Source organism: Hoplias malabaricus, chromosome 11 (genome assembly GCF_029633855.1).
Source record: "Hoplias malabaricus isolate fHopMal1 chromosome 11, fHopMal1.hap1, whole genome shotgun sequence".
In the NCBI taxonomy this organism is placed as follows: Eukaryota; Metazoa; Chordata; class Actinopteri; order Characiformes; family Erythrinidae; genus Hoplias; species Hoplias malabaricus.
Genome location: NC_089810.1, coordinates 28,505,800 through 28,522,022, shown reverse-complemented (window position 1 = coordinate 28,522,022; position 16,223 = coordinate 28,505,800). Strand labels below are relative to the sequence as shown.

General features: G+C 38.9%; 1 long non-coding RNA gene across 2 annotated transcripts; it reads right to left on the bottom strand.

The window, feature by feature from the left end:
• Window positions 1-1,115: 1,115 nt before the first annotated feature.
• LOC136709939 (uncharacterized) lies at window positions 1,116-13,574 on the bottom strand. Of its 2 annotated transcripts, none has more exons than XR_010804543.1 (4): window positions 12,036-13,574; window positions 11,562-11,663; window positions 9,031-9,132; window positions 1,116-2,242 (listed from the first exon to the last, which is right to left on the bottom strand). It is a non-coding gene; the product is annotated as an uncharacterized lncRNA (long non-coding RNA). The 2 variants fall into 2 exon arrangements; XR_010804542.1 differs by lacking the exon at window positions 1,116-2,242 and adding an exon at window positions 6,372-6,441.
• Window positions 13,575-16,223: the final 2,649 nt, after the last annotated feature.

Here is a 16,223-nt window from a genome sequence, read left to right as displayed (position 1 = left end):
CCACACGGCGTGGAAAATCCTTTAATGAAAGCGTTTTTCTTTGCTGTAGCGCCCCCTTGAGGCCAAATACGCTGTTATTTTCCACGATCGTAGAGTCTGACCTTATTTATCTGGTGACCCAGTACCAAGTCTGTAGGCCTTACGGTTTGGGCTGTGCGATCCGTTTCAGGTGAATTTTGGGGGAAGAATAATAATAATAATAATAATAAAAATCAGAACAAAAACAATAGGCTTCCTTTGCACGTTGTGCTCGGAAGCCTAATAATAATAAAAATCAGAACAAAAACAATAGGCTTCCTTTGCACTTTGTGCTCGGAAGCCTAATAATAATAAAAATCAGAACAAAAACAATAGGCTTCCTTTGCACGTTGTGCTCGGAAGCCTAATAATAATAATAATAATAAAAATCAGAACAAAAACAATAGGCTTCCTTTGCACTTTGTGCTCGGAAGCCTAAAAAAAAAAGCGGAAAAAACGGAACAAAAACAATAGGGCTCCAGCACTTGCAGTGCTTGGACCCCTAAAAACCGGTACAAAAAAACAATAGGGTTCTACGCACTGAGTGCTTGAACCCTAAAAAAATGACTTTAAATACATGTAAATGAGTTCCACCTATTTTGATTGTCAAAACAGGATTAATCCCAAACATTTGTGCACATATGTAACTTCAAATTGTTTTAAACCAATGGGAATTAAAGTTTGTGATTGTTTTGTTTAACAATCTTTCAAAAGGTGTGAGAGAACAGTTTTAATCAAATTTGAGTCTGTTTGTTTCTCTGCACTTTGCTGAGATTCTCCTCTTGACCCTGGGACCTTGGGTCGTAAACGTCCTGGAGTGAGGTTTTACGAGCCTGCTCTGGATGCTAATCTTACATTCCGATCTTTGTCAGAGATGTCTCTCAAAACTAGCGAAAGCTTGGGTATTTAAAATCACATCTTCAGAAAGTCAAAATTTCTTATTAGAAATTAATACACATTCATCATATCCACTACAAACTTTAGCTAGCACATTTGCAAGATGCACACACACACACACACACACACATACTTGTTTCTGTGCATTGTGGGGGTCACCTGGAGGAATACTCACATTGTGGGGTCCACCCTTTCCCAAGGTGCTACAGACTTGAAAAAAATCATGCTTTGTCAAAATGCACTTGTGAATCTTAATATCACTTCAAATTACAAATATCTCACCAAAATTGATTCTGACCAGACGTCCTCGTGACTTGTGGGGACATTTCAGGTTTGGAGTATATTTGGGGACCAAATATTACACAAATCACCTGTTCTCATTCTTTGTGGGGACCAATTTCATTTTGAGAGAGAACAATGTGTAATCTATAATTAATGCAGAAAAACAACTAATCCAGGCCGATGCATTCGTTTAAAGATTAATTTATTAACCTTTAACGTTATTTGAACTAATTTGTTCTTTTATTAAACTCTGAAAAAGATAGGCACAGATGTGTACATACTGTAGAAGCAATGAAGTTAGCCAAAAACTGAGAGAATAAAACACAATATAAATAAATAATACCTTGAATAACTGATGGGCTTAGCTAGGCTAAAGAAAATTAAAAATCAATATGAACACACACAATATAAACTCAGAATAATTGACAAGAGACAGTCCATCTATGATATTAACCAAGAACTCCATTACGAACACTGTACTTACACTCGCTGTCCATTATATTAGTTACTCTTACCATGTAGGAGCACTGCCATGTCTGATCCACTCATACCAGAGCAACACATTAATTGTGCTTGTGCAATGCATGGGACCTACACTACTGGACTGTTTGGTCCCTGGTTGGCTTTTCACTACCACAACCTCACCCCAAGAAATGTATCTGGAATCAAAACAAATCGCGCTAGGTGGGGGTCCTCTAGGAGTACTGCCCATTGAAGAACAGGGTGAAATCTGGTAAACAAAGCATGCAGCACAAGAAATGGACACTATTCTGTAAATGCTGAACTACAAAATGCTCCTACATTGTAAATGGAGCTGATGAAATGAACAGTGAGTATAGACACAAGGTGTTCCTATCAAAACTGCCTGGTCCGAGAGACCTTTGATCAAGTCTGAAAACAGAACCTTTAAAACAATATAAATCACATCACAACATTGCAGAGACAGGTTTAAGAGCCCACTGTTTCAGATGTATACAGTGAACAAACAGCTTTCCAGGAACTTTCCATCAACATGAGCTTCTCCACTCCATGGAATTCACTGGACCTAGGTGACAAAAAAAAAAAATATATATATATATATATCTCAAAGGAAATTTTCCTATGCCTAAATTTTAATAAAAATTTCTCTTTTACCAACATCTTTTTTGGCACAAATTGCATGATTTAATAAGGCTGTTTTTCTTACAACATGCAAAAGAGAAAACAGACCTAAATTGGCACTCAAAATGGTATCAAGCCCCAAATTAGGATTATTAGCTATTTTTTTTTGCAAAAAGTGATTAAAATAACAATTTAAATAGATAAAATTGTTTTCTCCCAATCCAACAAAAAATGCCCAAAATAACTACTGCCTCAGAATTATTAAACACCTTTTAAAACCCTTTGTGACAGGTGTAATTAATACTTAGTAGAGTACCTTTTTACCATTTCTTTATACTTGAGTGAATCCATCTCATTCATAAAACAAGTACGTTCATAAATATCATTCAATTACATGTTTCTTGATGGATTCCTGATATATGATCACACTGCACGATTGTAGCCCCGATTTTCTTGTCAAAGACTGTTTTAGGGGATCACGGGAACAACCCTTAGGTCAGAGGCAAATCAACACTATCTCGATTGCTACGTGTGAACCGCTGAAAGATGTGATACAAGAGCTTGCCCAGAAATCGCTGATGCCATGCAAACAGCCAATAAATATCCAGTAGTATGAGACTTGTGACTGACAGTGAGCGAAGAGACAAGCTCCCATCAATGAGAATTTGAGGCATAGGCTGATGAGAAGAAGAACTACACTGTTGTCTGTGTTGTGTCTACTGGTCCTGTTCTGTATGTATTTTAACATCTTTGTAATTACTGCATTGTACTCTCTGCACTAATGTTCTGGAGTCAAATACGGAGTCAAAAAAGGGTAAAAAAATTTTGAGTTTGTAAAACAATACTCACAAATGTAACAGACTTTGTAACTGTGTTTGAGTAACTACATACACGTTAAAATCCACAAATGTATACGTCAAATTTAAAACAACAACTACAATAATAATAACTTAAATTCACAGATGTGTAAAAAAGATTTGCATTTGTAAATGAAATGTTGTGAATGTGTGAATCAGTAAAATACTTAAAATGTGCAAGAGCAAACTTTTTTAAAGGTTCCAAATGTGACAGTGGGAGTTTTTGAATGAGATGGAAAAAAACACACATTCGCCTTCTCTGCTGTGTGCGCGAATCTCTTTTTGCAGTTGCAAATTAAAGACCCTGTTTTAACGGCCAATTGATGGACCAATAGGAAAGCTTTAGCTGGACCAATCAGATCCCAAGGTTTGTTTAACCAATCGGATTTGTTGCTGTCAACCATAGCGCTTTTCCACCAAAAGAACTCTGGTTCTTGAACCAGTTCTGTTCCTGATTCTAGGAACATTGGTTCTTTCCAGTGAACCACCGCATTTCTACACATTTTGAGGGGAACCAGGAATACGTCATGAATGGAGACACTATGGCTGAGTTCAGAGGCATCCTGCTGACCTTGTGAACAGTGGAGAAACGTAACCAAGAGCCCAGAGCTTCAAATACAGCGTTATCGCCCAGTGGAGCTTGACAGGGTCATTCACAACGTTTCATATAAATAAATAATAGGAAAAAACAGGAACATGCCCCATTTTTATGCGTTTCTGGTGAAGTTAGGCGCAATTGCATGTGCGTTGATCAAAGCCGCGGCTCTTGTTTACATTTCTCTGCTGTCCGTAGAAACGTGGCGGTTCGCGGACCTGAGTTCATTTTGTGGAAAAGCGCTATGGTTGACAGCAACAAATCAATGTTCCAATTGGTTAAACAAACCTCACAATCTGCTTGGTCCAGCTAAAGATTTCCTATTGGTCCATCAATTGGCCGTCAAAACAGGGTCTTAAATACGCATCTGCAAAAAGAGATTCGCACACGCAACAGAGAAGGAGAATGTGTGGATTTTTCCATCTCATTCAAAAATTCCCCCAGTCACATTTGGAACTTTAAAAAGGTTTGCTCTTGCACATTTTAAACCGTTTGAGAAGTTACTGATTCACACATTCACAACATTTCATTTACAAATGCAAATCTTTTTTGCACATTTGTGAATTTAATTTATTATTGTAGTTGTTGTTTTAAATTTGTGCATTCCAATACATTTGTGGATTTTAGTTTTACGTGTATGTAGTTGCTCAAGCACAGTTAAAATTTCGTGTATGTAGTTGCTCAAAAGCAGTTACAAAGTCCATTACATTTGTGAGTATTGTTTTAAAATGCACCAGAGCAAAGCTTTATGTTCCAAATGTGACAAAAAATGCACACATTCAACTTCTCTGCTGCTTGTGTAAATCTCTTTTCACAGTTGTGAATTTTTGACCCTGATTGGCCAACTGATGTACCAATAGGAAAGCTTTAGCTGTACCAATCATATAGTGAGGTTTATTTAACCGATCAGAACATTGATTTGTTGCTGTCAATCACAGCGCTATTTCACCAAAAGAACTCTGGCTCCTAGACCGGTTCCATTCCTGATTCTTGGAACCTTGGTTCTTTCCAATGAACTGCTGCGTTTCTACACGTTTAAAGGGGAAACAGGTATACGTCATTAGCAGGGGAGTCGCTGTGCCTGAATACAGCACCAGCACCAAAGACTGTTAGACTCATTGTTAGAGTCATTGTTTATTCTTTGTTTACCATGAAGTCAGACCCGAGTGAGATATAATACTGTGTAAATGTTGCCGAGTTCAGAGCCGTCCTGCTGAGCTTGTGAACAGCAGAGAAATGTAACCGAGAGCTGCGGCTCTGACCAACACAAATGGAATCGCACACAAACAGCACCAGAAACAAAAAAACAGGGCGTGTTCCTGTTTTATTTCTTTTTATTTATTTATTTGAAACGTTGTAAATTACCCTGTCAAGCTCCGCAGTGCAATAACGCTGCATTTGAAACTCAGCTGGGAACAAACTTTTCTAGGTCACGAACCAGTTTGTGTAGATGGAAACATACCAAACGGTTCCAAATTCACCTTGCGAACTGGAACCGTTCTGGTTCCTTTTTGGTGGAAATGCACTATCAGAGATATAATAGAGTAGGGGTCCCCAATTACTTTTACTCAAGGGCCACATCCAACAAACATCGTAAAGGCAGGGTGTCATTCTCATATTTTTTCATACAGTACTTTACAAGATTTATTATTTCAGTTAATATATTAAGTCTATGTAAATCGGTAGGCCTTACTAACTACAGTTATTTTATTTTACAAACACTTCAATGAGAGAAGTGATAGTGGTAGGTGGAAACGAGATACCTGAATTTTTGTATTTAAATTGTATCAGCAGCAAATTGCAAGAATGCAAACCCCAGCCTTGTATGTGTAACGAGACCAATGGCCTGATGTGGCAGCAAGTCCAGTTTATATTATTACATTTATTCAAACTAGGAACTATGACTAAACGTTAACTACATCAGTGGCATAGCCACAAATTGATCTTTGGGTGGGCCTGTGTAAAAGTGTGTGTGCACAATTATTCTTTCTATAATAATAAGCAGTGTGATTTATGAAATTGTAAGCTGCCAACTTTCTGAAACCAAATTTAGGGACACATTTATAGCTTTACTATTTTAAATACTTCACTAATTACAATTTATATAAATAAATCATTGACAGTTAATACAAGTTAGGACCAATGAGAAGCATGTTCTGTGGAGTACCTGCCCCTCCCTCTGGCTAAGGGAGACCTGCAGAGCTTCTGTCTGTTTCAAACTATAAGTTTTTACAGTCTAACCTCAAAACAATATAATAAATGGTGTCCTGTGTTGGTTCAATACCAAACACGGCTTTCAGTGTCCAAATATCGAACAAAGTTTGGGAACTGTACAGAACGTGGGTGGCAGGCACATGCAAGACCAGTAGAGATAGGTGTTATGGGATTTGTAGCCAAGTTTGCTGCATCCATGCATGTGAACTTCGATATCAGGTGCCGAAAACTATGGGCAGCTGTGGAGGAGTTATCAGAACCAGCTGAAAATCTAGTCAGCAGTTGTGGAAAAGAAAAAAAATACTTAGGGAAAATGCATATTACTTAGAGAAATACACTGTAACGTAAACTGTAGTTCAGAAAATGTTGTCTGTATACTGACCTGTGAGTGTACTGCTATAGTAGGAGTGTCTCCCTAGAAGTGGTCCCTACGATGCTAGACCTGACAGTGTGTGTCACCAATACAAACTGAAAGAGCTGTGTCAGAAAAGAAAATAATAACAAATTCAAACTAGACCCTCAGTGACACCAGTCATGAGGTAACATACACTGTAGTTCAGAAAAGCTGTCTGTATATTGACCTGTGAGTGTACTGCTGTAGTAGGAGTGTCTTCCTAGAAGTGGTCCCTACGACGCTAGACCTGACAGTGTGTGTCACCAATACAACTTTAAAGCGCTGTGTCAGAAAAGAAAATAATAACAAATTCAAACTAGACCCTCAGTGACATCAGTCATAAGGTAATGTACAGTGTAGTTCAGAAACGCTGTCTATATATTGAGATGTGAGTGTACTGCTATAGTAGGAGTGTCTCCCTAGAAGGGGACCCTTCTATGCTAGACCTGACAGTGTGTGTCACCATTACAACCTTAAAGAGCTGTATCAGAAAAGAAAATAATAAAAAATTCAAATTAGAAACTCAGTGACATCAGTCATGAGGTAATGTACACTGTAGTTCAGATAAACTGTCTGTATATTGACCTGTGAGTGTACTGCTTTAGTAGGAGTGTCTCCATAGAAGGGGACCCCACTATGCTAGACCTGACAGTGTGTGTAACTAATATAATCTTAAAGAGCTTTATCAGAAAAGAAAATAATAACAAATTCAAACTAGAACCTCAGTGACATCAGTCATGAGGTAATGAACACTGTAGTTCAGATAAACTGTCTGTATATTGACCTGTGAGTGTACTGCTTTAGTAGGAGTGTCTCCCTAGAAGGGGACTCCACTATGCTGGACCTGACAGTGTGTGTCATTAATATAAGCTTAAAGAGCTGTGTCAGAAAAGAAAATAATAACAAATTCAAACTAGACCCTCAGTGACATCAGTCATGAGGTAATGTACACTGTAATTCAGATAAACTGTCTGTATATTGACATGTGAGTGTACTGCTTTAGTAGGAGTGTCTCCCTAGAAGGGGACCCCACTATGCTAGACCTGACAGTGTGTGTCATTAATATAAGCTTAAAGAGCTGTGTCAGAAAAGAAAATAATAACAAATTCAAACTAGACCCTCAGTGACATCAGTCATGAGGTAATGTACACTGTAGTTCAGAAACGCTGTCTGTATATTGACCTGTGAGTGTACTGCTATAGTAGGAGTGTCTCCCTAGAAGGGGACCCCACTATGCTAGACCTGACAGTGTGTGTCACCAATACAACCTTAAAGAGCTGTATCAGAAAAGAAAATAATAACAAATTCAAATTAGAACCTCAGTGACATCAGTCATGAGGTAATGTACACTGTAGTTCAGATAAACTGTCTGTATATTGACCTGTGAGTGTACTGCTTTAGTAGGAGTGTCTCCATAGAAGGGGACCCCACTATGCTAGACCTGACAGTGTGTGTAACTAATATAATCTTAAAGAGCTTTATCAGAAAAGAAAATAATAACAAATTCAAACTAGAACCTCAGTGACATCAGTCATGAGGTAATGTACACTGTAGTTCAGATAAACTGTCTGTATATTGACCTGTGAGTGTACTGCTTTAGTAGGAGTGTCTCCCTAGAAGGGGACCCCACTATGCTAGACCTGACAGTGTGTGTCATTAACATAAGCTTAAAGAGCTGTGTCAGAAAAGAAAATAACAACAAATTCAAACTAGACCCTCAGTGACATCAGTCATGAGGTAATGTACACTGTAATTCAGATAAACTGTCTGTATATTGACATGTGAGTGTACTGCTTTAGTAGGAGTGTCTCCCTAGAAGGGGACCCCACTATGCTAGACCTGACAGTGTGTGTCATTAATATAAGCTTAAAGAGCTGTGTCAGAAAAGAAAATAATAACAAATTCAAACTAGACCCTCAGTGACATCAGTCATGGGGTAATGTACACTGTAGTTCAGATAAACTGTCTGTATATTGACCTGTGAGTGTACTGCTTTAGTAGGTGTTTCTACCTAAACGGGGACCCCACTATGCAAGACCTGACAGTGTGTGTCACTAATATAAGCTTAAAGCGCTGTGTCAGAAAAGAAAATAATAACAAATTCAAACTAGACCCTCAGTGACATCAATCATGGGGTAATGTACACTGTAGTTCAGAAACGCTGTCTGTATATTGACCTGTGAGTGTACTGCTGTAGTAGGAGTGTCTCCCTAGTATGGGAACCCTCTATGCTAGACCTGACAGTGTGTGTCACTAATATAAGCTTAAAGAGCTGTGTCAGAAAAGAAAATAATAACAAATTCAAACTAGACACTCAGTGACATCAGTCATGAGGTAATGTACAGTGTAGTTCAGAAACGCTGTCTGTATATTGACCTGTGAGTGTACTGCTTTAGTAGGTGTTTCTCCTTAAACGGGGACCCCACTATGCTAGACCTGATGGTGTGTGTGTGCACATTTGACCAAAACCTTTTCAATAGTTCCGTCCTGAGAGGGTCCCCACAACGTAAGGCCTGAAAGTGTGTGTAACCAGTACCATCCCTAAGGCCTCACCCAAAAGCAATGAACTATCACAATTTTGTACCAGAGAAATTAACTTCAACTGACCACAGTGACCTGCCTCACTAAAACCTATTTCAGTGACTATATGGACATGAAACCTTTTTAAATACCTCCAAGTCAGAGGACGGCGCTCCAGCGCTGAGCACAGGACCGGAAGCTCAGTGGGTTTGTTCTACCATGTCCATCGTGTCAGCGGTGTCCTCTCATGCCTTCTACAGAGATTTCAAACAACAGTAAAACATTTCGGTGAACACCACACACAAATACATTAGTATTTAAAGTGCAATACATTTTACAACATGTTTAATCTCTCATCAGTTAAACAATTGCTGAGTCAAATTGACTTGACATGGATACACCATGGTATTAAAAAACGTAAGACACATTTGTCCTGACACAAGTAACAATTTCAGATTATACCACCAATACAACCGCCAATACAACCTGAAAGAGCTGAATCAGAAAAGTAAATAACCATTTTAAACTAGACCCTCAGTGACATCAGTCATAAGGTAACGTACACTGTAGTTCAGAAACGCTGCCTGTATATTGACCTGTGAGTGTACTGCTATAGTAGGAGTGTCTCCCTAGAAGGGGATCCCTCTATGCTAGACCTGACAGTGTGTGTCACTAATATAACCTGAAAGAGCTGTGTCAGAAAAGAAAATAATAACAAATTCAAATTAGACCCTCAGTGACATCAGTCATGAGGTAATGTACACTGTAATTCAGATAAACTGTCTGTATATTGACATGTGAGTGTACTGCTTTAGTAGGAGTGTCTCCCTAAACAGGGACCCCACTAGGCTAGACCTGACAGTGTGTGTCACTAATACAAGCTTAAAGCGCTGTGTCAGAAAAGAAAATAATAACAAAATCAAAGTAAACCCTTAGTGACATCAGTCATGAGGTAATGTACAGTGTAGTTCAGAAACGCTGTCTGTATATTGACCTGTGAGTGTACTGCTATAGTAGGAGTGTCTCCCTAGAAGGGGACCCCTCTATGCTAGACCTGACAGTGTGTGTCACTAATATAAGCTTAAAGAGCTGTGTCAGAAAAGAAAATAATAACAAATTCAAACTAGACCCTCAGTGACATCAGTCATGGGGTAATGTACACTGTAGTTCAGATAAACTGTCTGTATATTGACCTGTGCGTGTACTGCTTTAGTAGGTGTTTCTCCCTAAACGGGGACCCCACTATGCAAGACCTGACAGTGTGTGTAACTAATATAAGCTTAAAGAGCTGTGTCAGAAAAGAAAATAATAACAAATTCAAACTAGACCCTCAGTGACATCAGTCATGGGGTAATGTACACTGTAGTTCAGATAAACTGTCTGTATATTGACCTGTGCGTGTACTGCTTTAGTAGGTGTTTCTCCCTAAACGGGGACCCCACTATGCAAGACCTGACAGTGTGTGTAACTAATATAAGCTTAAAGCGCTGTGTCAGAAAAGAAAATAATAACAAATTCAAACTAAACCCTCAGTGACATCAGTCATGGGGTAATGTACACTGTAGTTCAGATAAACTGTCTGTATATTGACCTGTGAGTGTACTGCTTTAGTAGGTGTGTCTCCCTAAACTGGGACCCCACTATGCAAGACCTGACAGTGTGTGTAACTAATATAAGCTTAAAGCGCTGTGTCAGAAAAGAAAATAATAACAAATTCAAACTAAACTCTCAGTGACATCAGTCATGAGCTAATGTACAGTGTAGTTCAGAAACGCTGTCTGTATATTGACCTGTGAGTGTACTGCTATAGTAGGAGTGTCTCCCTAGAAGGGGACCCCTCTATGCTAGACCTGACAGTGTGTGTCACTAATATAAGCTTAAAGAGCTGTGTCAGAAAAGAAAATAATAACAAATTTAAACTAGACCCTCAGTGACATCAGTCATGGGGTAATGTACACTGTAGTTCAGATAAACTGTCTGTATATTGACCTGTGAGTGTACTGCTTTAGTAGGTGTGTCTCCCTAAACGGGGACCCCACTATGCTAGACCTGACAGTGTGTGTCACTAATATAAGCTTAAAGAGCTGTGTCAGAAAAGAAAATAATAACAAATTCAAACTAGACCCTCAGTGACATCAGTCATGAGGTAATGTACACTGTAGTTCAGATAAACTGTCTGTATATTGACCTGTGAGTGTACTGCTTTAGTAGGTGTGTCTCCCTAAACGGGGACCCCACTATGCTAGACCTGACAGTGTGTGTCACTAATATAAGCTTAAAGAGCTGTGTCAGAAAAGAAAATAATAACAAATTCAAACTAGACCCTCAGTGACATCAGTCATGGGGTAATGTACACTGTAGTTCAGATAAACTGTCTGTATATTGACCTGTGCGTGTACTGCTTTAGTAGGTGTTTCTCCCTAAACGGGGACCCCACTATGCAAGACCTGACAGTGTGTGTGTGCACATTTGACCAAAACCTTTTCAATACTTCCGTCCTGAGAGGGTCCCCACAACGTACGACCTGAGAGTATGTGTAACCAGTACCATCCCTAAGGCCTCACCCAAAAGCAATGAACTATCACAATTTTGTACCAGAGAAATTAACTTCAACTGACCACAGTGACCTGCCTCACTAAAACCTATTTCAGTGACTATATGTATATGAAACCTTTTTAAATACCGCCAAGTCAGAGGACGGAGCTCCAGCGCTGAGCACAGGACCGGAAGCTCAGTGGGTTTGTTCTACCATGTCCATCGTGTCAGCGGTGTCCTCGCATGCCTTCTACAGAGATTTCAAACAACAGTAAAACAGCCTTCAGTTAATGAAATATCACAATTTAATATGAAATATTTGGTAACCACAAATGAGACTATCAGTGTAATTTAATGAATACACAATCTTTTATTTTAATCTACATATTATGCATAACCTAGCTTCAGTTCAAAAATTGAAAAGTTTTAAAAACACATTAGCATTTAGCAGAAAATAAAAATAAAAAGCTGAATTTTACCAGTACTCCTTATATTACAAATAACTACTCTACAACTGCTTAAAGGCTGCTAATTTAAAACATTAAGTGAACTATACAGGCAAAAAAAAAAAAAAAACATAATGCACAATTTAATCTAAAAGAAAAGATTATACTAGAATTACCTTTAGATGAGTTTAGAGATACCTTCCAATACATTGGTGTTGATAGTGGCACTGATGATATTCTGTGCTGCTTCATCAAGTGCTTTCACTCTCCTCCGTCTCAATTGTACTGTCCTCCTGAAACTCAGAATATGCGTAAATGTAGGCAGACAAATCATAACCTAGCCACTGAAATACATTGCATTGTAATGCTGGTCCCAAGCGTGTATACATAGGGAAGGTTGTGTCAGAAAGATTATCTTTTGTATAAACTATGTCAAATTAACAATGCAGATCACTAACAAGAGTTCCATATCGGATCAGAGAAGGCCCGAGTTAACAACGTCCACCATTGGGATTGTTTCCTGCCAGTGTACCAGTGGAAATTGGGATACTGTTGGTCACAGGAGGAGAAGGAGAGGGGGAACAAGAACAAAATAAAGAAGAGGGTGAGGAAGGTGGAGGTGAGAGTGGAAACACTGAACGTTAGCACTATGACTGGTAAAAGGAGAGAGGTAGATGATATGGTGGTAGAATTTGCCCCAAAAAATGCAAATGGCAGTAGTAAATACTTATTTTCAGAAGAAGGAAGAGCATAGGGTGACATTTAAGAGTGGAGGAAGGTCTACACATGTGGACTATGTTTTATGCAGGCGAAGCAACCTGAAGTAATTTAGTGACTGTAAGGTGGTGGCAGGGGTGAAGTATAGCAAGGCATCATCAGACGGTGGTGGTAGGTAGGATGTATTTGGAGGTGAAGAAAAGGAAGTGGGTGAGGGCTAAATCACAGATCAGATGGTGGACGTTAAAGTAAGAACAGTACGGTGTGTGATTCAGGGAGCAGGTGAGGCAGATGCTAGGTGGGGTGGACGAGGTGATGGACAGATGGGCAGAGACTGCAAAAGCATTGAGGGAATCGGCTACAGGTACTGTGTTTGTTGTATGGACAGAGGAAGGAAGGGAGGAGACTTTGTGCTGGAATGAGGAGATCATGCAGGAAATCTTAAGAAGGAAGTGGTCGACAAAATAGAATTGGAATCTCAAGAGAGATGTCTAAAGAAATAAAAAAAAATGCAGCATCAAGCAAACGGAGAAGTGACAAAGGCTAGGGAAAATGCACGTGAAAAGTTGTATGAGAATATGGATAGTGAGGTTAGAATAAAAGACATGTATCGACTGGCGAGATGAGAGAGGAACAGGATGTGAGGATGTACAGCATGTTAGGATGATAATGAATGTAGAAGGTATTGTGCAGACTAATGAAGAGATGATATTTGAAGGATGGAAGGAGTACTTTGAGGAACTGATGAATGTTTGTGAGGAGAATAGGGAGCATGTTAAGGTTAGTCTGGAGCTATGGAGGAACACAGTAATTCATTCACTCACTTACTGTAATTATACATCTAAATGTGAATAAACAGTTCTCGTATTCTGAGCTTAGATGCAGATCAGTCGAGGGGTCAGTGCATTACTCTCCTTTTTCTCCTCCCAGATCTTTCCCTTGTCCTCTTTCCACCTGCCCAGGAACGGCTTCTGCTGTCTCCCTCTCCAAAATCTCTCTCTCCCTAAAAGTAAACAAATACAAACAAACCAAATGTTACAAGCAAGTCAGGCTTATAGTACACACCAAATGCTCACTGACTTTCAAATGAAGGAGTTGCAAATATAATCATAGGCTACACTGTCAAACACATTGTTTTAGATTTGCAGATTTTTAACATCAAAGCAATTTTACATGATTTAAACTAATTACAAAAACCCACATATTGGCACTTTAATTTAACTTTCACGTCTGTCTTTCTCTCTCAAGTGAATGCACTGAAAATACAGTTTTAATAAAACTCTGATTATATGATTCTAATAAAATATCATGTTTACTCTCAATATTAAACATTTACAAATGAAGCGTCACCTTAAACACTTGCCTCTAACTGGCCTCTATAATGTAAACAGCTGAAGTAACTGTCTCTCTGTCTCCAACACGCATTCATGGAAACAGAGTCCTTTAAAAACTTCATTTTACAAAACCAGCCGAATATTCTCTCTATAACCAGTATAGCGTTAGCTAAAGCACGAAAGCTGTTGTTAACGTCACATTTAAGAGCCTCTTTCTCTCTGCACTACTCTCACACGGAAATATAGCCCTTTAAAACATTTGAAACAGATTAATAACTCCCATTCTCTCTATAAACACACAAATAAGACTAAAATAAGCGTCACATTACCGAGTAAAGCCATATATTTAAGCAATTTTACGTGATTTAAAGTATTTACAAAAACCCACATATTGGCACTTTAATTTAACTTTCCCGTCTGTCTTTCTCTCTCAAGTGAATGCACTGAAAATACAGTTTTAATAAAACTCTCTAACTGTCTCTCTGTCTCCAACACGCATTCATGGAAACAGAGTCCTCTAAAAACTTAATTTTACAAAACCAGCCGAATATTCTCTCTATATCCAGTATAACGTTAGCTAAAGCACGAAAGCTTTTAACGTCACATTTAAGAGCCTCTTTCTCTCTGCACTACTCTCGCACGGAAATATAGCCCTTTAAAACATTTAAAACAGCTTAATAACTCCCATTCTCTCTATATACACACATAAATACGACTAAAATAAGCGTTACATTACCGAGTAAAGCCATATATTTAAGCCGTTTATTACCTTTCAGCTCGTCCTGTGCACGACCCCGCAGACTCTTCGTGGAACAGAGGGATTATGGGAAGTGTAGTTCCTTTGTAGTTCCGAGTTGCTTTTCCTTCATTCAATGTAGAACGGTGAAAACTACAAACCGCCATTTTATATTCGCTTCCATTACACAGAGCCATTATCTTCAACCAAATGTTCGGCTGAGCTATTTTAATACATAAAGAGTGGACTATATTTACACGTATATGAATTTTACTCTTGAACGTGTCACCATTAAAGACTTTATAACGCTGATGTTTGAACTAAAAGTTTTAATTTAAACAATTTAATTCGCCTCCTCACTAACTTACAATATACTACACCAGGATTAATATTTTGTAACTAAATGTATGTCCATGTACATTTCTTGTTAAGATTATTTTCTATGTTTAAAAGACTAACTAGTTGTGTACGGTGTTTTATTTGTGTTTACCTTGGAGAAGGAGCCATTAATGCAGTGTTTAAAGGACCCTAGTTCATTTAATATGAGTCACTGTCAGTGTTGCGTAGACGCAGTAGTGAAGTGTGTACGGACCCCCACGATCTGTGTGTTCATGCAATACCACCGAGTGCCACCGGGGGCGTGGTGAGCAGAGTCACACACAGATGAGACACACGGCTGTCAGGTTTGTGTGAAGCATGGGGGCCAAAAAAAAAACTGCACCACCCATATCAGCATGGCCTCCTGAGTCAGCTGACCCATTTTGGCTGAAAACATTGTGGGGACCAGCAAACCGGTCCCCACCATGTTTTTGGTCCCCACACCGTGAGTGTGCTAACAGGTTGCGGACCCCACCATGTAATATAAACAAACACACACACACACACACACACACACACAACCACACATAAATGACCTCATGTTTTAGAGATGTACTCTTAAGGCACATATTTAATGCCTGTCAGGAGCGCTGCCATGGAGGGAACATTAGGATAATTCTAAAGGCCTGGCACTGACAGGTGGCCCTTTTTTTATTGATATTATATTAATACTATTGCTTTGTGTAGGCTTTTGAAATAAAACTGTTCAGGAATCAGGAAATTTAACATGGTTGTCCATTCATTATCTGTAACCGCTTATCCAATTTAGGGTCGCGGGGGGTCCAGAGCCTACCTGGAATCATTGGGCGCAAGGCGGGAATACACCCTGGAGGGGACGCCAGTCCTTCACAGGGCAACACAGACACACACACACATTCTTAACATGGTTGTGATTTGCTATAATTTTTTTCTTGATTTATTTATCAAATTGTCATTTCACCCCTCTTAACTTTTTACTACACACACACACACACAAATAACCTCATGGCTTAGAGATGTATTCTTAAGGCACACATTGTAATGCCTGTCAGGTACCTTGCACTGACAGGGGACAGGGGGCCCATTGAGAGATATTGATGTTATATTAATATCATTGCCTTGTGTAGGCTTTTGAAATAAAACATATATTTCCATCTGTTAAAATCAGGAAATAAAACCTGGTTGTGATTTGCTATAATTCTTTTTTTGATTTATTTATC